The 26,727-nt window shown below is 35.5% G+C and overlaps 2 long non-coding RNA genes across 2 annotated transcripts; both read left to right on the forward strand.

The window, feature by feature from the left end:
* The first annotated feature begins 326 nt into the window (after positions 1-326).
* Positions 327-3,173, forward strand: LOC128028739 (uncharacterized). Its single transcript, XR_008187240.1, has 3 exons — positions 327-591; positions 961-1,026; positions 1,937-3,173. It is a non-coding gene; the product is annotated as an uncharacterized LOC128028739 (long non-coding RNA).
* An 18,975-nt stretch (positions 3,174-22,148) lies between these two features.
* LOC128028744 (uncharacterized) lies at positions 22,149-23,885 on the forward strand. Its single transcript, XR_008187244.1, has 3 exons — positions 22,149-22,199; positions 22,328-22,397; positions 23,104-23,885. It is a non-coding gene; the product is annotated as an uncharacterized LOC128028744 (long non-coding RNA).
* The last annotated feature ends 2,842 nt before the right edge of the window (positions 23,886-26,727 follow it).

Here is a 26,727-nt window from a genome sequence, read left to right on the forward strand (position 1 = left end):
TAATCTCACTGTAATCAGCACAAACTGGGTTATAATAATATGTGAAATGCATTTATGTACATGATTGTGTTTTTGAGAAAAATATTATGCGTGGTAAGTGAAAAACTAAAAATGTTAAAACACTTGAAAAGGCCATAAAACACATAAAGAACAATGGTTCCCGGGATTTTTGAGAACTGGAGCTTGTAGCCTAGAATTTTTCTTTCTAAATTATGTGAAAATCATCTTGTTTACTCACTCACAGAAAACAATATATTGATTTAAATTTTCGAACACACTTTTTGTTGGTAAAAGTCATATGTGAGTAGGCGTCAACTACCATGAATATCATTAGCCGCGTCCGAAATCGCATACTTCCATACTATATAGTAGGCGAAAAACAGTATGCGAAGCAAGTAGTATGTCCGAATTCTCAGTATTCGAAAAACAGTAGGCGAGATGTACCCGGATGGCCTACTACTTCCGGCCGAATTCCGTAGTATGCATAGGATGGACACTTCTCTATCCCATGAGGCACCGGGAGAGGGCTCGTCATACTCATATTCGAAAATAACGGAAAATCGGAGGATCGTGACGCCGCTGTTTTGAAGTGTAAGTACCTTATGGATAAACGCTGTTCATTGTGGTTAAAGTGTACTTGTTTAACATAATCCAAGTAAACGACTGATTTGTTAAAGCTTTACACATTGTAAACTGATGAGACTGTTTTGTAAATTGAGTTTAAAAATATGTTTAATAATCATTATCAATCAGAGGCTGTGCCTCAGCTTGTTAAGGCTGCTTTCTACAGACGGCTCGTTAAGTAATTTAATGATATAAAATTACAAAATTTTAAGTAATTGAAACGAGTTAATTTACATTTTACTAGTGTTGATATTTTGATAAAAAAAATGTTGGTTAACTTACAAGGCATAAATCATCAGTAATGTGTAATGTGTAAATCCTGTTCTGATGTTACAGAGACTGATGAACACAATCTTGTTCTCATCCACTGATGAAACCCTATTCACTGGAAAGCATAATTCAGTAAGTATATAAATTAAAATTAATCTTAACTACACACACTCTTTACATGTATTTATGTTAGGATCATCACTGATTTATGCTGTTTTTTTATATTATAATATGAATTTCCAGGTATTTCCAGTTGCTATTTTGTCAGTTGCAAAGTACTTAATAGCAAATAACTTTTGAAGCAGTTGTGTGCACTGATTTTGTAGCAGTTTCCAGTTGTTGTTTTTTTTTAACATCTGAAGAATGTTGTCTTGAGAATGGGTGCCACACTTTAGAGAAATACCCATACAAATTATTCTCTTTATGTATTTATTTATTTATTTTTCATTTCTACATGGATAAGAGCACAAAGCTTCAGACAAAACCATATTAACATTTTCATAAAGTAGTATAATAGAGCTTAAAGCAACAGCAAAAGGGAATTTCTTAAGACGTTTCTATAATAATGTCAGGAAAATAAACTTCAGCAGCTTCATTTCAGTAACTGTAGATGAGGACTTTAAATTTGGGTATCAAAAATGAGTGAAAAAAAGTGGAATTAAAAAATATAACCCAGGGATAAAGTAATACATATTTTAAAATTAAACTTGTAAATATGTTGGTATGATATGTTATGTGATATGTTTCTAGATTTTCAAATTGTAAAATTTTCATTTTCAACTGTAATATGAATTCCCAGTTATGAGTGTAATATATTTATGTGTATATATAAATACACACACGTTTAAATTTAAATACTTACATGTGTATTTATACATATTTATGTGATTTTATAGTATTTATATTTCTTAAATAACTAATATATGTATATCTTGATTTGACAGTCTTAAAATGACCTTCACAACTTACACAAGCTTAAACAATAGCACTATGAGAACATGAACTGATTCACAGAGGCTTAACCTGTTCGACTGTCCTACAGGTAATCTGCTCTTGAAGAGCTGCACACGGTCGTCTGCTGTGACACAGCTGTGGTCCGTTTGTCCCACACATGCTCTCCTGTGCTGACTTCTGTGTTTTGGGGTTCCAGTGTATCATCGTCATGATCCTCCACAACTTCTGGATCAGCAATGTCCGCATTCAGAAGACGGAGGTTGTGGAGCACTGCACAGCATGCAACAACATCTGACACAAAGGCAGGACTCACTTCCAGGGCCTTGAAGAAGAAGATGGAGCACAGCTGGTCTTCATCATCTGAAGGCTCTCTCAACAATGTTCTGTGCACGAGCATCATTGGTATTGAATCAAAGCTGTGCAGGATTGTGTTCAGACTCTCTGTCTGCTGTGATGAGGCAGATGAACACTCACACAAGGATACCCACCATCTCCCAGGATGTGTTTTCCTCCAGGTGGATAGGCCTCCAGAGTTCTTCAGCACCCTGGCATCATACACAGACCCGGGATACTCAACAAAGATATCAAGGTACTTACCATGGTGGTGACCTGCAGCTGAACAGAATGAAACCACTTCCTGTTGAAATAACATTGGGCTTCACTTGCTGGAGGTTCAGTTTGTATGTGACAGCAATCTATTGTTCCAGCTACCAGAAGAAAAGCTGCTTCCACTGCCTCCAGGTCATCTGTGGTGGAGAAGGCAATCAGCCTCCTCAAAATCCCCATGACAGACCTGCTCATTCTGTGCACAATGTTATGCAGCTCTTGGATGTCAAAGGCCAGTGACAGCAGCCTGTATGATGCTGTTCACAGTCTGTAAATATGTAGTTTTTGTTTTTTAGAATAAAATTTCAATAGGTTACACATTTTTTTGCTGATATATCTATATCTAACTATATATATTTATATATGTGTGTATATGGTCTATAATGTATATATTATGTATGTATTTATGTATATATTGTGATGTGTGTATTTATGTGTATATATGTGTGTGTGTGTGTGTGTATTTGCCTAAGCATTCATTCAAGTTTATTAATTTATGTTCGTTTTGTGTAATTTTATTTGTATTTATTAATTACAATAAATTACTTTATATCCTTACATAAAATCAGTCTGTCATTCTGTTCACAGCTGTAGCTGCTGTTATTCTGAGGTAGAAAATTAAAAGCTAAATTTATATTTAGTAAAGGATTTACAAGCTGTCAACGAAGGCATGATCTGCGAACAGCTGACCGACGCCTGCTTTGAATTGTTAATTCAAACGACATAAAAACACAGACGAAAGCGGTAAGAAAAACGAAAAACATCACCGATGTTCGCTCAGTAGATTGGGCTCTTTAAATTTACGCGCTGTTGTGACGACGTATGTCACGTGACAATGTCAACATGGCGGATGTAGTACGTCCGAATTCCATTCATACTACCCACATTCATACTATATAGAACGTACTTTTCTAACGGTCGAGTAGTACGTTCAAATTCAAATGTAGTATCCAGTACGCAGTATTCGATTTCGGACGCAGCTCTAGTGATTTACACCTGAGAAGACAAAGGCCCACATAATGAGCTGCATAATGAGCCTCTCATTCAGCTGTGCCACTGTGAAGAGTTACAAGAAAGAATGTGAGAACAAAATAAAAGTATATAATTTTATGTTTGTAGTTTATTAAGAATATATTTAATATTCCCACAACATAATTTAATATCCACTTGGGGGAGCAGTTAAACAGTTTATTAGAAAAAAATCAAAGGTGACTTTCAAACAAATTGTTTGGCATCATTACTCCAGTCACACAATCCTTCAGAAATCCTTTTAACAATCTTATTTTCTTAAAAAAAAAAAAAAAACATTTATTGTTATTATTATTATCATTATTATTAATGTTGAAAAGAGCTGAGAATATTTTTCTGGGTTTTTAGGGGGAATAAATTGAAAGAAAAGCATTGTTTTTACATTTGTTACAGTTATCTATTTTTTACATTTATATTATTTACATCAAGCTTTTAAATTGTATAGTATTGTATATTGTTATTGAAACTTCATAATATTTCACTTGATTATACATTTAGTCAGGAATTAGTCTGACTAGTCTAACTAGTAAAATGTTTACATGTTATGTGTAAACTAGTACAAGTATTTAAATAAATACGAAAGAGACTTACTCATGTTTATGATCTCTGCTGAATAAAGTGCTTCATTCTTTTTTTTTCTAAGGAAATCCATTTCTCAAATCCTCAACCACATCACATCTTTTTGGGGTGATTTATGTCTTATTCCTCTCATCGTGAAGCAAAAAGTAAAATAAATAAACTTGAAAAGCCTGCATGCTTTTTCTTCTGTGTGGGCGTATTCAAGCCGCGCGCTTCAGTTTGAATCTGAATAGAGCATCACAGTCCCACCCACAGCCCGAGAGAGCTCTGGTGCCATAAGTAAATTTCCCATTCATTTCTCCTATTGACTTTCGGAAAAATCCGTATCTAAAGAGTTTTAGAGCATGCTACGGCTGAACTCGTAAGCATACAACATATAATTTCGAGTGAAAAAAGTAAGAGAAAATCCAAAAAAAGTCAAAGGTACAAGACTATGTACATATTTTCATTTCCGAGCAAAGGAACTACTCATCCCATAAACCACCACGCCCCATTGAATTTGACTGAAGCCACAACCGCAAACGAGGCAACGAGCCTTTTGAGCGACTTCCAAATCTGATGACGGCCGCTCACGCGAACTTTTTCCCCCAGTGAATTTTATTTTATATAGTGAATGTAGTTTATTTACAATCGTGTAAATAAATAGTGTTTTATATAGGTATTGTGTATTGATTTTTATATTTATCATCGTGTATTTTATATTGTGTGCGTGTGTGAAAGTGGTTAACAATAAAGTCAGCAACATGGTGCAGTGCTTTGTACCTGACTGCAATCACCGCTCAGTCGTCAACACGTCGTTGCCATTAGACAAATGTTCAGTAAATGCACAAAAAGGTATGCCTAGACTAAATATTGTTTTGACAGTGGCATTATAAAATGCTTGATATGACTCATACCATATGAAGTCTACAGTAGCCTAGCTAAGTTACTAACCTCCCTGCAAAACTCTCATGGCAGCCAAGGAGATCATGATTGCACTGATAAGTCTACCGTGCAAAAATATGGCTTACTTTATCACAGAATATCTGTTTTCGGCGGCACTTGTCTAGTTTAAAAATAGACATGTCAAGATATCTCTCTCATGTCTCTTCGTTGAGTATTCATGGAGTTACAGTTCATTTTAATGACGTGTTTGTCAAAGAAGATCAGCGCAGACAAAGGCTGCAGACAGCACAACTTGTTATCTTTATTTTATAAGTGCACAAAGTTTTGTTGTTATTATGTCTGTATCCAAAAAAAGTAGACCCTTTACAGATTCGATTGATGTATTGCTCTTATCTGTATGATTAAAACTGAAAGTGTAATTTAAGTTCTTTTCGGGGTTATCGGGAGATAATGACTCAAAACGCATATATGCGTTAATCGACTCGAAAGGGTTAAAATTAACTGTAACTCCGTGAATACTCAACGAAAAGACATGAGAGAGATATATATAGAAAATTTGACATGTCTAGCTTTTTTATTAAAACACTACAAACTGCAAAGTTTAATTTTAAATGACATCAATCGACATCAAATCCAGTTGATCACAGTTCATTCTTTCTTCCCCTTCTATGAACTTAAAACTCCAATGTGTTTCCTGCAGCCAAAAAACAGTCCTGGGAGCAAAATCCTGTACAAACATCCGAGTAAAAGCCCAGAAGTTCACCACGTCGTCCTCTTCCCCTGTACCCTGGTGGGTATGACTTGAAAAGGTCTCTGCACTGCAAGCATTCCCTTATGATGTACATCTGACGGAACTTGTTCCGGTAGACGGGAGAGAAATTCTTCCAGTTGACTACAGAAAAAATACAGGAAAGAGAAATAAAAAAATTTAACTGCCTCATACTATAAAATTCAATTGGAGAATGTGCATTGAACAGGGCGAAAAAATTCTTACTGTCTAGCCAAACATAGTGTGCTGCTTTCTGAAAAACTTCTCGAGTGACCACATCCCTAAAACATCTGCACACCAGCGAAAGTCTCAAATTTGCAGTGTCACCCTTTGACAATATAACTTCACGAAGGATTTTGGAAAGGATTTCCAGGGGAAGCTGTTAAAACAAAAACATATATTTATACTTGTATATAAAAGTTATTAAAAATTATATAAACACTGACTACAGACAACCATAGTTTAAACAAACCTGACAGATTGTTGTCACAACTGCGTACTCTGAATAAGAAAAAAAAAGAATAATATTATTTTATAATACTAATAATAAAATATTAATATATACAGTACTTTGCATAAGTCTTAGGCATGTTAGTATTTTCAAAATGGTTCTAAGCCAATTATTTATATCTTTTGCTGTACTGTGTCAGTAGGAAATATCGATATTTAATGCTGATGTTAACTGATAGCTATATATGAAATGATCCGCGATGCTAACCAATATGGTACTTGTACATAATCCCTTCAATTTCATAACTGAACAACTATGTAGCTGTAACAACTAGAAAAAAAAAAAACATCTCTGCATTTACACACATATGTAATTATTAGTTCTTAAAGGGGGGGGGGGGGGTGAAATGCTCGTTTTCACTCAATATCCTGTTAATCTTGAGTACCTATAAAGTAGTACTGCATCCTTCATAACTCCAAAAAGTCTTTATTTTTATTATATTTATAAGAGAAAGATAGTCTGTACCGATTTTTCCCGGAAAAACACGAGTGCCTAGAGGCGTGACGTGTGGGCGGAGTTAAAGAATCACGAGCGCCAGTAGGCTTTTGCGTTGAGAGCATGTGGAAGCTGTGACACAGATCCAGAGGCTGAAATTTAACAAGAGCAGCATCAGCAAAGGCAGTATGCTATGTGGTATGTACTGAAACTGTATATATTTGCTTAGCGGTTTTGGAAAATGACTAAGTTCCACTTTATGTCGTCTTTTTTTTTTTATTTTTTTTTTTAAGCTTTACACATGGAAAGTGCAGTTTGATGACAACATCGCATGTTGTTTACTTGATGTGCTTATGCGCTGATAGCTAAGTTAACAACACAGAGATATTTGAAGCAGTTTTACTCACTGCATGTGGTTCCAACACACAATCGTGACCCTTTTCCGTTGGGACTGCATTATCCTTCAGAAATAAACGATGTGCAATCCGAAATGCAGGGAACAAACAAAAACACTTGCACAACTCTGTTGATGCTCTGTAAAAATAAACTCCATCCACTGGTCCCTTAATGCTGTTTCTCTTTTGGTAATCTGTGCAGGGTTGTCTTGCCCTGGCAACCAAAAACACACTTCTTTTGTGACTTTTAAAAACTCAGTATGCATGAAATAGCATTTCACCCCCCCTTTAATGAATGTATGTGCACAAATAACCTGGTTCGCTGGACTGTGCCTGAAGACATTGCCTTTTGAATGGTGAAGCTCCTTGTGGTTGAGCGCTAAAAGAAAAAATGACAAGAGGTAGGTATATTGGAAGATATAGTACAAAGTAATGTTTCATGTAAGAACATTCAAACAGCTACATACATTTTGTAATGATAATAGTAATTGGAACCAGGTGTGATTTTGGTGATATATGTCTGAACATGTGCAGTATGGGGCAGATGCCCTGAGAGTGTGCGTAGTGACAGCACGTCACAGTTGTAACCGCTAATAAACACCAGCGTTACCTTTCAGTTGTGAAGGTGTTTTTATTTAATGAACTCACAAGATCATTACATGGTGTCAGAAGTGGGATTTGAACCCACGCCTCCATCTGGAGTTGGGTTGTACATCTACAAATTAAGACTGGATTGTACATCTACAAATTAATGATTGCACAATTGACTGTAAGCTGGATACAGGAGCTCAAATTAATATAATGCCTGAAGTGGAGTTTAACAAGTTGAAACCAAGGCCAAAATTGCACCCTGTTAAAGTAAAAGTAACTGGATATTCTGGAACAGATATACCAGTGAAAGGAAAATGTGTTGTGAAAGTGCAATATAAGGATAAGACGCATCATTTGTCATTTGTGGTGGTGCCAAAGGACGTTCCAGCACATTTAGGCTGGGCTACATGTGAGAGATTGAATTTGGTGAGAAGAGTGCTAGTTGTGGAAGAGACCAATAATAATGAATATGACTCCATCTTAAGAGAATATGAGGATGTGTTTAAAGGCTTGGATTGTTTGCCAGGAGTGCAGTAGATGAAACTGTCCCACCAGTTGTCCATCCATGTCAAAAAGTACCGTTTCCACTTAAACATCAATTAAAGGAAGAACTGGACAGAATGGAGAGTCTGGGTGTAATCCGGAAAATTGATGAGCCCACGGAATGGGTTAGTTCCTAGGTAATTGCTGATAAAAAGAATGGAAAGTTGAGGATTTGTCTTGATCCCAGAGATTTGAATAGGGCTATTAGGAGAGAGCATTTTAAGCTTCTGAAACGTGAAGAGATTATGGCACAATTTGCAAATGCTAAATATTTCAGCAAACTTGATGCATCTTCATGATTTTGGCAGATGAAGTTGGATGATGTTAGCTCGAAGTTATGCACTTTTAATACACCACATGGAAGATATTGTTTTTTGAGGCTTCCTTTTGGAGTTGCTTCAGCTCCTGAGGTATATCATAAAACTGTACATATGATATATGAACACATGGATGGTGTGGATACATCAATGGATGATATAATTGTTTGGGGAGCTTCAAAAAAAGAGCATGACGCAAGGCTAAAGAAAGTTTTATAAGCAACAAGAAGTGCAAATTTGAAGTTGAACAGAGAAAAGTGCCAATTTGGAGTAACAGAGATAACTTTTCTTGGTGATATTGTCAGTAGTGAAGGAGTGCGACCAGATCCCATGAAGGTTTCTGCAATTGAACATATGCCTAGACCACAATGTAAGAAGGATGTACAGAGGTTCATGGGGATGCTGAATAACATGAGTAAATTTATCCCTAATCTGTGTGAAAAAAATAGCACCACTGAGATGGCTGATAGAAAAAAAAAATTATTGGGAGTGGAGTTATAGTCAAGAATCTGCATGGCAAGATTTGAAGGTGATTTTAACAAAAGAGCAGATTTTGAAATTTTATGATCCTGAACACTCCATTAAAATTTCAGCTAATGCCTCACAGACAGGACTGGGAGCAGTATTGCTTCAGAATTATGATGGAGCCTGGCAGCCTGTTGCATATGCCTCGCGTTCAATGAATGATGTGGAATGCAGTTATGCACAAATTGAAAAAGAATTGCTTAGCATTGCCTTTGCTTGTGAGAGGTTTCATCAGTTTGTGGCAGGACAATCCGTTTATGTGGAGACTGATCATAAGCCATTGATTGCATTGTTTAAAAAATCGTTGAACAACTGCCCTTTAAGAATTCAAAGGATGATGATTAAATTACAACGTTATGCATTAACTGTGTGTCATACACCAGGTAAATTAATGTTTGTGGTGGACACCCTGTCCAGAGCTGTTGAACTAACTTCTTCATTTTGTGGAAAATTGACTGAGGATATTCAGGTATATGTGAACATGGTTCTGGAAACCTTGCCTGTCGATCACTCCAAGTTGAAGTTAATTGGTAAAGAGACGGAACGAGATCAAGTGCTCCAACGGGTGAAACAGTATGTTATGGATGGTTGGCCGGATAAAAAAAAAAAAAGCTTGTGTTGCAGAGGTGTACGAGTTTTGGAACTGTAAGGCTGAAATGTCTGTTTGTGGTGACATTCTGTATAAAAGAAATAAAATAGGGATTCCCAGAAGTCTCAGGGATAAGATGTTGGAGAAAGTCCATGAAGGCCATTTAGGCATTGAGAAGTGTAAGAAGAGAGCTCGTGAGGTCATGTATTGGCCTGGAATCAATCAAGATATTATAACTGTTGTATCAAAATGCCAGACGTGTGTTAAACATCAATATAATAATCCAAGAGAGCCTCTACAATCACATGCAGTACCTGAAAGACCATATCAAAAAGTAGGTGCGGACATCTTTACATGTCATGGAAAAAATTACCTTTTGGTTACTGACTATTACTCCTTGTACCCTGAGGTGTGTATGTTAAGTACAACTACAGCAGAAAATGTTATCTCATGCTTGAAGTCAATCTTTGCTCGACATACATCAACACATGTTGTTTGGGAGGGTTTCAAGAAAAATTCTCCTAGCTCATCCAAAAACAAACTAAAGCATATTCAGTTATCAGACACGACTGGAGCTTCAAATGGGACTGGCTTCTACACAGCAAAATCCCCAGTGTTAATTTAACACTCTTGAGTGTGGACTCATATAAACATTAAAACAGTGTTAAAAGTAACACTGAAGCAGAGTTGAAGTTAATGAGATAATTAAGAAGTTAATTGAGTTATGATTGACCATTATTGAAGACACCTGATGTTAACAAGCAGAATCACCAAACGAGAAAATCACAATTTGTGTATCACCATTATAGTGGTCAATGTTTGCTTTAGTTGGGATCTTGACCCTTCAGTTGTTATCTTTAGATTTTATGTGGCTGTGGTGACTGAATTATATCATACAGACAGACCACAGCAAAGGCAATCATGTGTGCCATTGATTGTGATTTGAGCTATTTGTTATAGAGTGACCTGAGTTTAAGTTTCTTTACTGCATACATAAATTAAGTGAAAAAGAAAAGTAAGCAACCCAGAATTTCTGACATAGTATGACATGTTTTTAATAGTTAGTTCTACATAAAAAAAAATAATCTTTTGTTTGGACACACAGACATCAGGAATCAGTGTGAGCATTACAACAATGGTGACCATCAAAAAAGCATGTTGTAGCCAATAAAAACTCATCCATGGCTCCCATCATGCATTGCGGCATGAATAAATTATGAGCTGAACTGTCTTTTTAACTTTTTATTCTAACTATATTTTATTTTTGCTGTTTTTATGTTCATTTTTTGTATCTAGTTTTGTGATGTTCAGAGTTGGTCTGTTTATCTGAATATGCTGTTTGTCACCGTTGTTGAGATTCATATGTTGATTATTGTTATCTGTGTGTTCCTAAAATTAGAATTCTTTAATAAAAAAAAAAATCTGAATCACTTGCGAGACATACCTACAAAATGTATAGAAAATACAGATTTTTTCATTGTGGAATCAAAGCTGTGACAATCAATAATGGAAGTTTTACTTTGAGAAAAGACTGTAAAGGAGTTGAGTGATTCATGTCAAACAACGATTACATTAAAACATAATCATCAACACACGATGATTTTTGCTTTTGGTTTGACAAACAAACTTTAAAAGTAACAAGTTACAAGCCAAGATCCCAGCTAAAGCAAACACTGAACACTATAATGGTGATACACAAATTGTGATTTTTCTCGTTTGTGATTCTGCTTGTTAAAATCAGGTGTCTTCAATAATGCTTAATCATAACTCAATTAACTTCTTAATTATCTCATTAACTTCAACTCTGCTTCAGTGTTACTTTTAACACTGCTTCAGTGTTTATATGAGTCCACACTCAGAGTGTTAAATTAACACTGGGGATTTTGCTGTGTATGATCAGATGAAACTAAAAATGAGCTTTTTTGCAGTAAACACTCAAGATGGGTTTGGTGAAAATGGATAAAAAGTACCCCATGTGTACAATGAAATATAGAGCTGTATTTTTGATGTTGTGGGCCTATATTTCTGCTGGAGGTCCTGGACATCTTGTTTAGACACATGGCATAATGGATTCTATTAAATACCAACAGATAAAAAATCAAAAAGTGACTGACTCTGTTAGAAATCTTATAATGGGCCATGTTTGGATCATTCAACCGTACAATAATCCAAACACAAACCTCAAAAACAACACCGAAATGGGTCACTGAGCTCAAAACCAAGCTTCTGCTATAGCCATTCCAGTCCTCTGACCTGAACGCTACAGAAAATGAGAGGAGTGAACTGAAGAGGAGAAGCTGGGAATCTGAAGGGTCTGGAGTGATTCTGGATGAAGGAATGGTCTCTGATCTCTTGTCAGGTGTTCTCTAACCTCATCAGGCATTATAGGAGACAGTTTTGAGCTGTTAAACTGGCAAATGGAGGTTTAAAAAATAATTAAATAAAAGGGTGCCATTAATTGTGGCCAATGTGTATTAGAGAAAAACATTTATTTCATAATGATATTTCCCCCCATTTTAAATTCTTATTATCCAATGAAAGGATACATTTTTTGAATTTTTCAAATAAAACATCAAAAGGATTATCAATGCTGAATTTTCACAGCCTTATTTGATCATATTTGCCAAGGGTGCCAATATTTGTGGGCATGAGTGTAAGCAAATACATTTAGATTCATTAATATCTTTATATATTTATATATCTAGCTATACACTTTATATATCTATAAACATATATACAGTGATAATACATTACCCAAAATGATCTTTCCATTCCAATCAAACTGTAATTCAGTGTTCTCGTCAGTAAGCTTTCTTAACTGCTTCACAACCTTATTGTTCCGTGCAACATTTTTATGGTGCAAAATGTTTCTTGCAAGGAAAATGTGGGATGATGGTTTCATCATGTTCAGGAAGTAGTTCTTTTTCTTCATATCTGAAAAGAGTTGCTCTGCTCTCTGGCTGTTTATCTTTCCTGCAAGTTCCGGGACCAAGCCAGTCTTCCTCAAGGAATCCTTAAGATCCTTACTATTATTTTGATGGAAAACATCACATAAAACATAATGTTCACATGAAGCAGTAACAGGGTGACCATCTTGACCAGCTGGTTCTTTTCGGTGGTTGAGCCATGGCAAACTGACTTCCAATTCATTTTCAGATGCCTTCTTGATATTTTCCTCCGATGGATGCAGTAATCAACCTTCAAAAAGATGAAAGAATTTTTCTGAACGATGGTTTGCATGTGAGGCCAGACCCCTTGGGTAGTCGTACACCGTAACATTTGGTACATGTTTCCATGAAAGCAGGAGGTCAGCATAATCGTGAGGGCTCTCTGCTCTGATATTAAATTTCACAGAGTACACAACTCCACACGGGCAGGTTATAACAGCCCAGCCACCTAAAGTGAAAGACATGTCAACTCAAAATCCACGAATACTCAATAAGTTTGTATCTATACATTTCTATCAAATTTTAAAATCGACAAAATCACTTCACATAAATTTGAAGAAATTTAAACAGCAAAATGGTTATGTAAACAATAAGTTTTATCGATATTTTTTATGCCACCCTAATTCACAATTGTACAGTTCAACTTACAAGATCCACCCCACACTTTTTCAAACGCCTTGTTGTAGGTGACTCTATTTGACATCCTTTCTTTAAGTCGGATGATTAAATCCATCTTAGATCCTTTATTATCTATTCCACACCCCTTACATAGGGCCCTTATTTCCTCAGTCTAGCCAAAAAGAAAAATGGCAACAAAATTATTATACACACTGAAAAAAGAAATAAGTAAATTTACTCATGTAGTAAGTACAATTTTCACCTATCATGTGTTCCCGGGGAATCAAACCCCCAAACTTGCACTTGCTAATGCAATGTTCTACCACTGGGCTACAGGAACACTTCAAGAGCTTGTGAAAAATAAGTGAAAATTTCACTTACTTACTTTTTTATTCTGGAAAAGTTTTTACACTAATAAAAAACCTGAAACAGATATTCTAGAAATTTCTAAATGTAAAATAATTTTTTTCAAAACAGACATAATGTGCATATGAGAATTTATGTCTTGTAGATATAAAGTAAATAAATTAGGTGTCATCAGCGCAGAAACCATGTTCCACTTACTAAACATAATCCATTGCGATGTTTTTGTTATTAAATGAATTTACGTTTTGCCAGATTGCCCTTCATCCAAGCCCTCGAAATACCCGCGCTCATAACATTAGTACAGAATCAGAATCAATCACCAAAAGAATCACTTCTGAATAAATCATTATTCATTTATGAATAAATAGGATATCTTGTAACATGCTGCATGGGTGGTGGTGTTGGCACAGTGGATAAGACACATGCCTTTGGTGTGAGAAACCTGGGTTCAAATCCACTGTGAGACACCAATGTGTCCCTGAGCAAGACACTTAAGCCCTAATTGCTCCAGAGGCGTGTGACCTCTGACATATGTAGCAATTGTAAGTCGCTTTGGATAAAAGCGTCAGCTAAATGTAATGTAATGATCCAAATATAGTATTATTTGATGAATTTTTAAAGGTTTCATTACATTTTGGCCATGAAATCCACGCTGAATCCACCCTTCTGGTTCAGTTTAATCCAGATTTTTTGGATCAAAGTGATCCAAATCCTACAAAAAAGTTCTAAAAAAAAAACAATCTAAATGTTTGATCCGGATCAAAACCAAGATTGGATTACGTGATCTAATCCAATAATGTAATCCGTTTTTTCTTTTGAAAAACACATTTTCAAGATTTGATCCAATCCATTATTCAAAATCTTACTGGATTACTTTTGAAAAACGGGGCCCTGGTGATCTGAAAACCGAAGCAACCGGTTCTTGACTCGAGAACGAGAACTGCTCCAGCAGTGGCCGTGTTCGTTCATTATCTGGCACAGCTCGGTGTTCATCTTCAGTTCGGTCTTCACAGCATTTAATTCAGTGTACTGTTTGAGTAAATGAATTACTCCGGGATATTGGTTTATTCTGACTCAGAGGGAGTGTCAGTCATGTTAAAAAAGTTAACAGCTTAAGTAATTTGTGGATTAATGCTTATTGGAGACGTGAACATTTTCAAATGATTCAGTTCGATTTGGTGAACTGGTTCAACCGGTTCACTAAGAAGAACCGGTTAAATTGAACGATTCGTTCACGAATCGGCCATAACTACTGGATGCACATGATAAATATTCTGCAATTAAGAAATCAGACAAAAGAAATTGCACTGTAAAACCTGATAAGTAACTTAACTCAAACCGTTTGAGTAAACAGATTGCCTTGATTTAAACCATGTAAATTTTAAAACTTTGCATTCAAGTAATTAAGTGATTACAAAGTGCTGATTGAGCATTAGTGATGAACAGCTGCTGTTAACAAACAGAATCACTGAAGAAAAGAGAAACACAAGAACTACAACTGACTTCAGATACAGTCTTAGATGAAATCAACTGAAATAAAATACATGAAATCTCTCAAGTTCTGATTAAACAACCCCACAAACAGCATCACCAGCTCCACTTATTAATAACCAGACTGACTTTATTTCTGTCAGACGTCTACAGAAGATCTTATTGAGAATGAACTAAGATTTAGATGTTGATTTATTGTTTCATTTGAAGTAACCATGTTAGAGATCAGTGTTTGCTTTAGTTGGGCTCTTGACCCTTGACTTCTGTCTTAGTTTTTTCTCTGGCTGTTATAACCATGTGTTTCTAAAACCCTTTTGTTGTAACTCAATAGCCCAGAAGATATATCATCAGGTGCTAACATGTACCTAGGTGTAGGTTTGTATATGTTATATCGGTGATGAGAATCAACAATTATTAATCTGTACGGAGTCTAATCTCTGATGAAGTAGGTGTAGTGTAATTAGTTGAAGTGATTCTGTGATATCCAGTTAATATAAAAATGACTTTCTAAATATTTTGTACACATACATTTTTCTTCTATGCCAGCAGTTGGTCAAACACAGACATTAATAATCAGAATATGAACCTCTACAATGGTGACGAAAAAAACATGCTGCAATGCATTCTGGGTACTATTATAGTACAAAACTCATCCATGGCTCCCAGCATGCTCTGCAGGAATTTTTTTATGGTCACCATTGTTGAGGTTCATATTCTGATTATTGATGTCTTTAGCACTATTCGGATGGGACAAGTTTTCTAAACTATGTTTGAGTTTGATTCTTACCACCTGATGTCTGTGATTTTCATGTACTGGATGGGACTAACATCTCTGATTTGTGCATCTGAGTGTCACAGAGATCACGCGCTCTGTATGCGTTAGTGGTGGAAATTATGATTCTTTCTAGAGATATGTTCATTTTCAGTTCGTTCACCAAAATGATTCGTTCAGAATCGTTCACTGATTCATTCAGTGACCATATCTTCGTATTACACAAAATAAGCCAGCAGATGGCAAAAAAAAAGTGTATTATGTCTTATGTCTTAAGTCAACGAACGTATTCACTTGTTACAAAAACTGATCTGGCTTTATTAAAATGTGTTTATAATCGCATTCAATAGCTATATAAAGTCTAATTTAGTTGTTCAGATGAACAAAGCACAAGGTTTTCTTGCCTAATTAGCATTTTATTTGTTTGGTCAGACAGTTTGTATATTATATATTCACATTCATAAATCGGGGATTAAACGTGGAGTTGCTAAATATCAAAACGAGCATATGTGCACAGTACAGTACCTATAACTGAGCTTTGCATTTTTGCGAGATTGACATGCTAAATAGCAGACTGACCCGGTTTACTCTCATTCATTTCGTTCACGAACGAGATAAGCTATGTAACAGTTCATTTCATTCACGAACGACATGTATCCGTTCATTCAGCTCGTTCACGAATGACATGTGTGCCAGTTCAGTCATTTCATTCACGAACGAGATTTACTAAATAATTCAACTCATGCACGAACGACGTGCTTTGCCGATTGAGAAACGTGATTGGTAAACGGTTTGCCAGAATATACCCTGACCATCAGGTCAGTTATTTCATTCACGAACGAGATGTATCAGCTCATTCAACTCATTCACGAACGACATGGGTACCAGTTCAGTCATTTCGTTCATGAACGATAAGTTCTCTAGATCTCGTTCAGACAGGTTGTTACCCGGTTCACTGAGCTGTGCATGCGCTGCTTATAGCGCCGCGCTGCTGTGGAGGGAGGAACTTCACTGAACGAGAAATATGAGTCAGTGGATTACGTGAACGAGAACGATTCGTTCACCCAAAAGATTCGTTCACGAACGACACATCACTAGTATGCGTGCATTGCGTTCATTCAGAATGATTGCCTTAGTATTATTACACAATAATTACTAAATGGCTAGTATAGCAACACCATTTTAATGTGTGGTTCCTTTAGTTTAACTTGTTTTTCTGTTTTTCTTTTTTTTATTAAATGTAATTAAAACATTATGTAACTGAGTACATAAATGAACGTGAGTAATCTTTCCTGATGCTGATATTACAATAGCCGGTATTAACAGTTTACGTGATCTTGCTCTTGATTTTATTATTTTTATTATTTTTTATTATTATTTATTTGCCGCTAAGCAAATATATCAAACATCCGCGCGGTAAGAGCATCTACGGTAATTCACGTTGGCCAAAACACACATGGAAATGCGTTGTGAAATAAAATATCACCGGCAATCACAGACATTCGCATTTGGCCTGGATTAGTTTTCTCAGAAGATCACTGAGTTTGCTGAAAAACAGTAGGTAATTTGTTCTGGAATTATCACAGAGGTTGTGTGAGAAAAACACAGACGTGGCAGATTCGGACGAGATTAAAATCACCAAGTACGTCTGTGAAACGCAGATTTCTCTAACGACCCCCTGTAAAACTAGTCCCGTCCGAATAGGGCTTTTGTGTGACTGGTTGACACCGTAGAAGACCACACTATTAGTCATTCAGATTAACTGATTATCACAGAACCACTGGCTCTTAGAATCACTTTTACCATAATCAATCAAATTACACAACACTTATTTCATCAGAGATTAGACTCCGTACAGATCTACATGGTTTAAATCAAGGCAATCTGTTTACTCAAACGGTTTGAGTTAAGTTACTTGTCGGGTTTTACAGTGCTATTTCTTTTGTCTGTTTTCTTAATTGCAGAATATTTATCACGTGAATCCAGTCCTTTGTGCTGTCTTTGCTGTAAACTGGTTTAAAGGGACAGAAGTGAGAGACTTATTTACCCTCATTTGATAAAACTGTTTTGAAAAAAAAAAAATTTACATTTAGAAATTTCTAGAATCTCTGTTTCGGGTTTTTTATTATTGTAAAAACTTTTCCAAAATAAAAAAGTAAGTAAGTGAAATTTTCACTTATTTTTCACAAGATCTTGAAGTGTTCCTGTAGCTCAGTGGTAGAACATTGCATTAGCAAGTGCAAGTTTGGGGGGTTCGATTCCCCAGGAACACATGATAGGTGAAAATTGTTAGCCTGAATGCACTGTAAGATGCTTTGGATAAAAGTGTCTGTTAAATACATTAATTGAATATTATTTAATTAAAATTTACTCAATAAAATATACTTTTTTGTTTTTTTGTTTTTTACTTAACTTAGTTAAGTAGATTTACTTAATTTCCAAATGTGTTAAATTTACTTGAAAAATGCTTGTGCAAAAACTTGCCAAATAAAAATTAAGTAAATTTACTTATTGCTTTTTTCAGTGCATGACAGAACAAAATATCTTAATTACTATATTAGCAAGATAAAACCATACCCGGAGATTCAGTAGCTCATCAGCAAGCCTTTCTTCTGTAAGTGGTATGTCATCCTCAGTTGAGTCTTGTGAAACATGAAGCTTAGCATACTCTGTATTGAGAACCATGTTGGATGACCTAGTATGAATGCCAATCCATGGAGCCCAAAAGCTGTAGCTTGGGTGCACAATGAAGGGGTACTTTTTCCCACCTAATAATGAAAGGGAAAGAAGCTAAACTACAGTAAAGAAATAAGTAAAAGTCTGTATATCTGAAAAGTGATGCTAGACATAGCCTACTTGTATAAAAACCTCGGCTTATCATCTCTACTGTCACTGCCTCCCAAAACTTCTCACTATCCACAAGGCCATCATAATTTGGTGGAGGGGGTCAATTTCACTCACTACAATCAATCAATAAAATAAAAATATAGAACATGATATTTAAAAGTAGGATACATTTAGATTAGATTCAGTTACATTGCAATTTATGAATTAATGCAATATATGTCAATGAAATATAAGGTTTATGTAAATATTTCTTTATATATATATATATATATATATATATATATATATATATATATATATATATATATATATATATATAACAATGTGTTCTTGATTGGATAAAAATATTTTCTAAATAAATCTAAGAAAATAGTTATAAATAAACATTTTTATATATAAACTAATCTATAATGTATAAATTTCAATTAAAAGGTATACATACGAGGCATGCCGAAGGCTCCCTTCTTGTGCAGATCCATTACGACTACACTAGGGTAGTGCCCACAGGTAATACAATTGTAACTATAATCTAGTTCTGTCATGGCCTCAAAGTGCAAATAAGCTTGTGGACAAGTTCATATTTAGGGAAAGGCCCACCTTCAGTTGCATGTATTATTTCCATTACCCTACTTACAGCAGTACTATTCTGAAATTAAACAAGTAAAAAAATAGAACACTGAAGGAATTAAATAAATAAAAATGACTTGGAAAGTTCATGTAAAATTCATAGGAAAACAATGCATTGGGATTATGACATATCTGTATTGAGTTTCTAAGGAACATGCACAAGTGCAATGATAAAAGAATGTGATCATTGAAATTATGTATCCCATCGGACCACTCTTGGTACCTATATGTCATTCCACAGTTTGGGCACTGTCTGTAGTAAGTAGATATTCCTAATAAAGTAAATAAATGCATGAATCTAAAATATCCATTGCATATCCAAGCACATTAATGTAACAAAACAATAATCATACATACCTTCGATTACACCAGAAAACGTCAGTATCTTGGCATCTTTAGTGATGAGTCTTGGCTCACATAAGCTTTGGGTTCTGCACTTCGTACATTTCAATTCTGTGGGCACCAGATGTCTTGGAAAGGACTGGTTGGACTTTACATCTCTTGAATGATCTAGTAAGGTCTTGGGAAGCTCACCAGGAAGTTTTCTTGTGTGCCATCATGTAGTGGATCATTTCTTTGATGTTAGAGTCAGATGGTGGATAGCTGTCGTCATATTTTTTTTCCTTCAGGTGATTCAGGAGGAACTTCCTCCACACTTTTCACCTTCTTGAACAACTCTTTGTGATGGTGAAAGAGATGCCGCTTTGAAACAGCCTTGTGAATACAGGATTTCCTTGGCATTGAGCAAGGGCAGTGCCAGGAGTTTTTCTTAACATCATAAGAGACCATTACTCGGCCATGTCTGCTGTAATATGAGCGGGGTTTTTTTTTTCAAACACAGACATGCACAATTTGTTAAGCTGGTCTCCTAGTTGTACAGAAACTGACAATGGAACTCCTTCTGCCTGAGATTCCTTCTTCAGATTAATTAACTGGTGCTTCCTTGCTTCTCCAAACCACTCATCCAATTCACACTCAGACCTTTGTAATTGTCACCAATTATAGATACACCATGGAAAGTAGATACACCATGGAAAGACTTTTCAACAGCAAAAATTCAATTTTTGTCGTCAACACACTGGCATCTTAAATACCTTGTGGATGATACAGTCTCTCTGCATTCAGTGTGTCGTCTTTGGATATGCTTTCTTAAGTTGTTTTTTAATAGTGTCAAATTGCAGTGCACACACACAACTGTTTTAGGCTTCACAGCAGAAGTCCTCTGACCTTTTTTTTCTTTTACTGGACAAGTTGCTGGAAACAACAACATAGTTGAAGTTCAGTCTTTACTTCTGCACACTAATGATCACTGTGCATACTGCCTACAGCAGGATTAGGATTGCAGCAGTATAAAAGTTTCATGGTTAAAAGTGAATTATCATATCTCGTACATTTGCAGTAATCTACCATTGCTCCATATCAAATTTTAAATCCTAAAATCAATATTTTAGCCAATATTTTCAGTAGAGACCCGACCACAACTTTACTGAACACTATTAATATTACATGCCTTCCATCCAGCAACTGTGATGAGCTTTGTTTCTAATCTGAAAAAGCACAAAGACTTCTAGTCAAAGTACCTCTAGAAATAATTACACTCTAAAAAACGCTGGGTTGTTTTTTCAACCCAACTGCTGGGTTGAGGCCGTTGGATAGGACTTTGGGATGTTTTAACCCAAGTTTGGGTTGAAAATAACTCTCTTTTTTAACCCAGCGGACTGGAGGAGAGCACGCACGTCACGTCAAAATCGTACGTCTCCAGTGCGAGCAGCCGCCATTTTCTCAGCGTGATAGAAGCGAGAAGCGAGTGAAAGACTATGGTAAGTAAATATTCAAAATGTAAAGTTATCTTTTATTGTTTACCCGGTTGTATGAAAGGCGGAAGGTTTTATGAAAGGCGGAAACAAAGGAGCTTAACGTTATATATATTTAAAAAAAAACGGACGCGGTTTTCGCCTCAGACACGGAGGTCTTAACTGCCTCATATAACGTTACTGAACGGAGGATGTACTTTTAATATAACGTCTGTGAATGTATTTTGTCATATTTACATAAGATTTTACATTATCTGTACTTTTTGAGGCGTTAACAGACGGTTATGGTCACGGTTACGCTCATGTGAATTTGTCTTTTTTTTCGCGGTTAAACTGAATGTATGTTTGTCTCCTAAAAGAAACGGCATTGTGTAGTAAAGACTAGCATAATTATTTTGAGGCTGTTGAAGTTGTAACTGTTAAAAGTATGTTTTACATGTAATATTTCTTGTCGAGCTCCTGTCTTCATTGTCCTTGCGCTGAGAGTTAAAGACACAGAAGCTGTTTGTGTGAGGAGTCACAGACCTGTGTGAGGATGAGGAGGAGGAGGTGTTCTTCTGAAGAGAGGGACAGACGGTTTAAGGAGAGTAAACTTCAGAATAACATCAAGTTATCTTTATTTTTACTAAGACTAAAATAATGTGTGTTTTTTTTTTTTTTAGATGTTGGAATCCAGAGACAAGATAACTTCTTTCTTTTGAGACTGATGTAAGTTAAATTATTACTTTTTTTTTTTTTAGAAAATTAATGTTTCTGTTGTGTCCTGCCTGTTAACTTCACATTTTGATGCAAAAACAGTGTGATTTTATATATGTATGTATGTATATGTTCATATTTTATTGAAACCATTGATGTCCCTCTTTGCAGAACTCAAACTAACTGGAGTTAAGGACACACAAGTCTGCTTGTGTGAGGAGGTGGTTTTCTCAGCTTCTTCTAAAGAGAGGGAAAGATCGTTTAAGGCAAGTAAACTTCATATTTCATGTTATCAGTTGTTGTTGTGTTTTACTAAGAGTAAAATAATGTTTGTTTTTTGTTTTTGTAGATGTTAAAAGCAAGAGACATGGGAGAGCATCATTCCTTTGAGATTTTATGTAAGTTATTTTTAGAAAATAAATTTTTCTGTTGTCTCCTGCCAATTTACTTCACATTTTGATGCAACAACAGTGTGATTACGTGCTCATTTCATTAAGACCATTGATGTCTGTGTTTTTTATTGCAGAACTCAAACCAAGTTTGGATTTGTCTTGTCTGATTTGGAGAGTCATTATTCTTGGTCTTCGCTCTTAAAGGTAAAGTTCACACAAAAAATCATTTACTTGCCCTCAAGTCATTCCAAACCTATAAGACTTTTGTCTGTCTTTACAACATAAATTAATATATTTTTAGTTTTCTCATAATATTTGTTAATCCATTTATAGTCTAGATAATCAGTATTTTCAAGCTTCATAAATATAGAGTTATTGTAGAAGTAAATTCTGATATTTATATATGAATACATCTTAAATTATATGATAGCAAACATGTATGTTCAAAATAAAATACTGGTCTCCCAGACCAGCAATGGAGGACACAAAAAGAGAATATTAAATATATTCATACGTTTTCCAAAAAATGAGCAGAGTTTGTATGAGTCTGGAAAAACATGGGGAGAGTAAATTATGACCATTTTAATTATTTGTTGAACTAACGGTTTGAAGAGCAGCCCTCCATGTACATGAATATTGTGAGGTATGTGAAGGTCATGTCTGTTTTAATGTTTCAGTAAAGAAGCTTTCTGAAAGCAATATTTATTCAAACAATATCACCTGCCCTCACACTAGTGCTGCCATTATAGACTTCATGAGAGCTGTGGTGGACTGAGACATTAAACAACCACACAAAGTGTTGAAACTTTAAAACCGATTATTTACCTATCCTTACGGATGTGAATACACCTCTACCTGAAAATGGATAGTTTAATTAAATGTTTAATTTTTTCAAATGTGTTTCTCTTAGGCCACTGATGAAGAACAGGCGGTGTTTGGGATGAATCCTGGTCAGAGAGGAGAATCTTCTTTCTCCTAAACTGATGCAGCGGTGGTTTTAAAGGAGGACGCTGCCCTGGATGATGTAGAAGATGTCACATGCTGTGCTGATGGGGTTTCTTCATGATTACATCAGTTATGCTAAAGAGATCATGAAAATTGACCGTGATGCATGATCTGTATTCATGGACTATGAAACAAACTGTAAGTGTATAATTTGTTTAAAAAAAAAAAAAAAAAGTTAAATGCTTTTTCTGTGTTGTTTAGTAGAAGAGTTTACACTCTGTCATTCATACACCTGTCACTTTCTTTCACACACACACACACACACACACATGCGTCTGTTAAATGTTATAATATCAAAGTTAATGTTGTGATTTATTTGTGTACTGTCATGCCAGAATAGTTGGAAACAAACCTAACTAATTGTAAATTTATTGTATGTGTTTTCGTATATTTTTATACAATATATACAATTGAACAAAGTCCAATTTGATCTTAAGTTATATTCATCAAATGTTCAATGCTTTGTTTATGAACTCTGTAGCTGTTAATGCCATCCTTTTCTGCATTTCTTCTAACATGTTACTTTTTGACTTTTCTCTTGTTTTTAATAAATATTTTCCTTTTGGTAATTATTATTTGTGTGTAAAAGTGATATTTAAAATGAACAACATTTGTAGGTTTAATGCCTAGCTCAATTTGGGTTAATTTTAACGTAGAAATGCATTGTTTCCCCACATGGCTGCACTCTGCGAGTTTTTTTTATGCCAGCAGGAGGCGCTAAGAGCGGGAGAGGTAGGTTTCTCTGGTAACGGCTGCAGAGCGGTGCTGAGCTCACAAACGCTGCCTTATCAAGCACATGCGAAATGATATCGAACATTTTCTAAATACAGTAGTTTTCCTTCTGAAATACAGTGATAAAAAACACCCGCTCTGTTTTTTTAAACCTTGCAATATAGTCATTTTAAACCATAAAAAAGGCAACCCAGCAGGCTGGGTTAAATATGATAACCCAACGGGTTCGTCCCTTTTTGACCCAGCGCTGGGTTGTCAAAATAACCCAAATTGGGTTGTTTTCAACCCAGCAGTTTTTAGAGTGTACTGAAGGCAAAGTAATAATCTTTATAGATACTGGAGTAAGAGTAAAAAAATATCCATTAAAAGAACTAGAAATAGTTTGTTTTTTTCCTGAAGAAAAATGTGCATTTACCAAAAATATTTGTTAATGCCTCAATACCATATTTCATTGTGCACCATTAAACCATGATATTTTCCGACACTGAAAATCTCATACCACTGCAACCCGGAGTAGTACAAGTTTACTTACTCTTGACATTTCCACACTGAAGTTCTGATTCAGCTGTAACTGCTGGCTTGTTCATATCATCCATCAGGTTTTCAGTCTCCATGTTTGGAAGAGACCCTTAAAGCAATAAAAGTATTTACCAGATAGAAAAGATCACTCCACATGCAGAGGATTAACAAATATGTGATATGTTATTTTTGTCAAGAAGTCTGACCTCTGTTTGAAGAAGCTGAAGATATCGATGTGGGATCTTTTCTTTTTGCTGTGTCACAAATCCTATCTGCTTTCAAGGCAGGGTTCTCTGGAATGCAGGTTTCAGCTCCAGACCTCTTTGCTCCAGAGTTGTAGACACTGTACTTGTGCTGTTCGCTCAGACCCACTAGATACACAATCAACAAATATTAATAAAAATTATTGGAAAAATATAAATTGATTCAAACATTGAGAATTCAGCAATTTATTGCTCAAATCTCTAATTGAAATATTTAAACATAGCTTTAAGATATAAAAAGACATTGCTATTGTCTAACAGAAATGGGTCAAGATTCAATTACCTGCAGTTTCTTTATTCATGACATTCTCAATATGTTTGTCGGATGTAGTGACTGTAGTAACCCCTGGTTCACCAACATCACGAGGCTCAGGGTGGGTTAATATGTGAGTCATTAATTGGGACCTATTAATAACAGTCTTCTCACAAATGCAGCAGTGAAAATGCGGCCTTTCTCGGCACTGGCCACTGCATTTGACAATGAGGAAATCTGAAAATGTATGAAATAAGCACATTACCATGCCAACTTAATTTAATATAATGTTAGTTATAGCAATTATTTAATACCAATCATACCTTCATACTAAATACATACAAATAATACAAACCTTTGTATTTTACTGCGGCTTCAAAATGTCTATGAACATGGATCTGTACCATGTGCGAAATACAGTTCATAAAGTGACAAAATGGACACAGTTTAAGAGTGGACTTCATATAAACCTCTTGTTCTGCTCTGGTTATGACGGTGTGGTGCTTCATGTTTGTTGGAAAATATAAAATCTCACATTTTCTACAATAGGAAAATAAAAGAACAGTTAATTTTATCACCTGAAAGAAACTGGGACATGCTTAAGCCATTATTCCACATTCGATTCTCGAACATCGCGTAAAATGTTAACATATATGTACACAATCAATTTTACTCACCTCATGCAATTAAAATCTGACTTTAACATGTTAGGGGTCAAGAGCCCAACTAAAGCAAACACTGACCACTATAATGGTGACACCAATAAAATAGTGATTTTCGTCTTTGTTGATTCTGCATGTTAACATCAGGTCTCGGCAATAATGGTCAGTCATCACTCAATTTATCACTTAATTATCTCATTAACTTCAACTCTGCCTCAGTCTTAATTTAACACTACTATTTTTACACTTTCACACTCTTCAGTGTGGTCTCACATGTACTCTAAGCAGAGTTAATTTTACTCAGATTTTTTTGCTGTGTAGAAGTTTTGGGATTTCTTCAGAGAGATTTCATTGTTTGGAAGACTTCGAAGATTCTTGGCAGTCACAAAGTTTCAACGGAGTGGTTTTGAGCTCTTGTTGACAAGAACATTAGCAGTGTGTTGGAGTAGGTATTTCTAGCCATGGGGAAGAAGGAAGCGAACTGAATTAGTTCAGGCATTGGGGTAAGCTGATTTGGTCCATCCCACAATGCGATCTTCCAAACGACTTCCTTAACATAACGCTTCAACTTATCACATGGGACAATATCTTTGCAGGCTTTTGTTTAATAACTTCTATAACCAGATGTGGGTAATCCAGGGGCCAAAGATTAGAAGTCCTGCCATATTTTTGCTCCACCCATGAACTCAGCAGCCAATTTCATCAGAGGAGGAACCAAGTCATTCCTTCCAAATCACAAACTAGTCTTGAGTCAAATCCTCAAATAGTTAAAGTTAATGAGATAATTAAGTGACTAATTATATAAAGATTGTTCATTAGTGATGAACACCTGCTGTTAACAATCAACATTACTGAAGAGAAGAGAAACACAAGAACTACAACTTACTTTTACACAAGTTCATCAAACAACTGTGGAAAGAATATTTCATCAAGCACAGTGAGTAATGGCTTCTCCTGCTATTGTTATTTGCACCTCTTGTCACATGTACAGTTTATCTATCTCTGTCACAGATGAGGGATTCACATGTGATAAATGCAGGGAAATAGTTAGGCTGACAGAGATTTCAGAATTCGAGACACACATCCAAACTTTAATTGAG

The sequence above is a fragment of the Carassius gibelio genome, chromosome A15 (assembly GCF_023724105.1).
Source record: "Carassius gibelio isolate Cgi1373 ecotype wild population from Czech Republic chromosome A15, carGib1.2-hapl.c, whole genome shotgun sequence".
NCBI lineage: Eukaryota > Metazoa > Chordata > Actinopteri > Cypriniformes > Cyprinidae > Carassius > Carassius gibelio.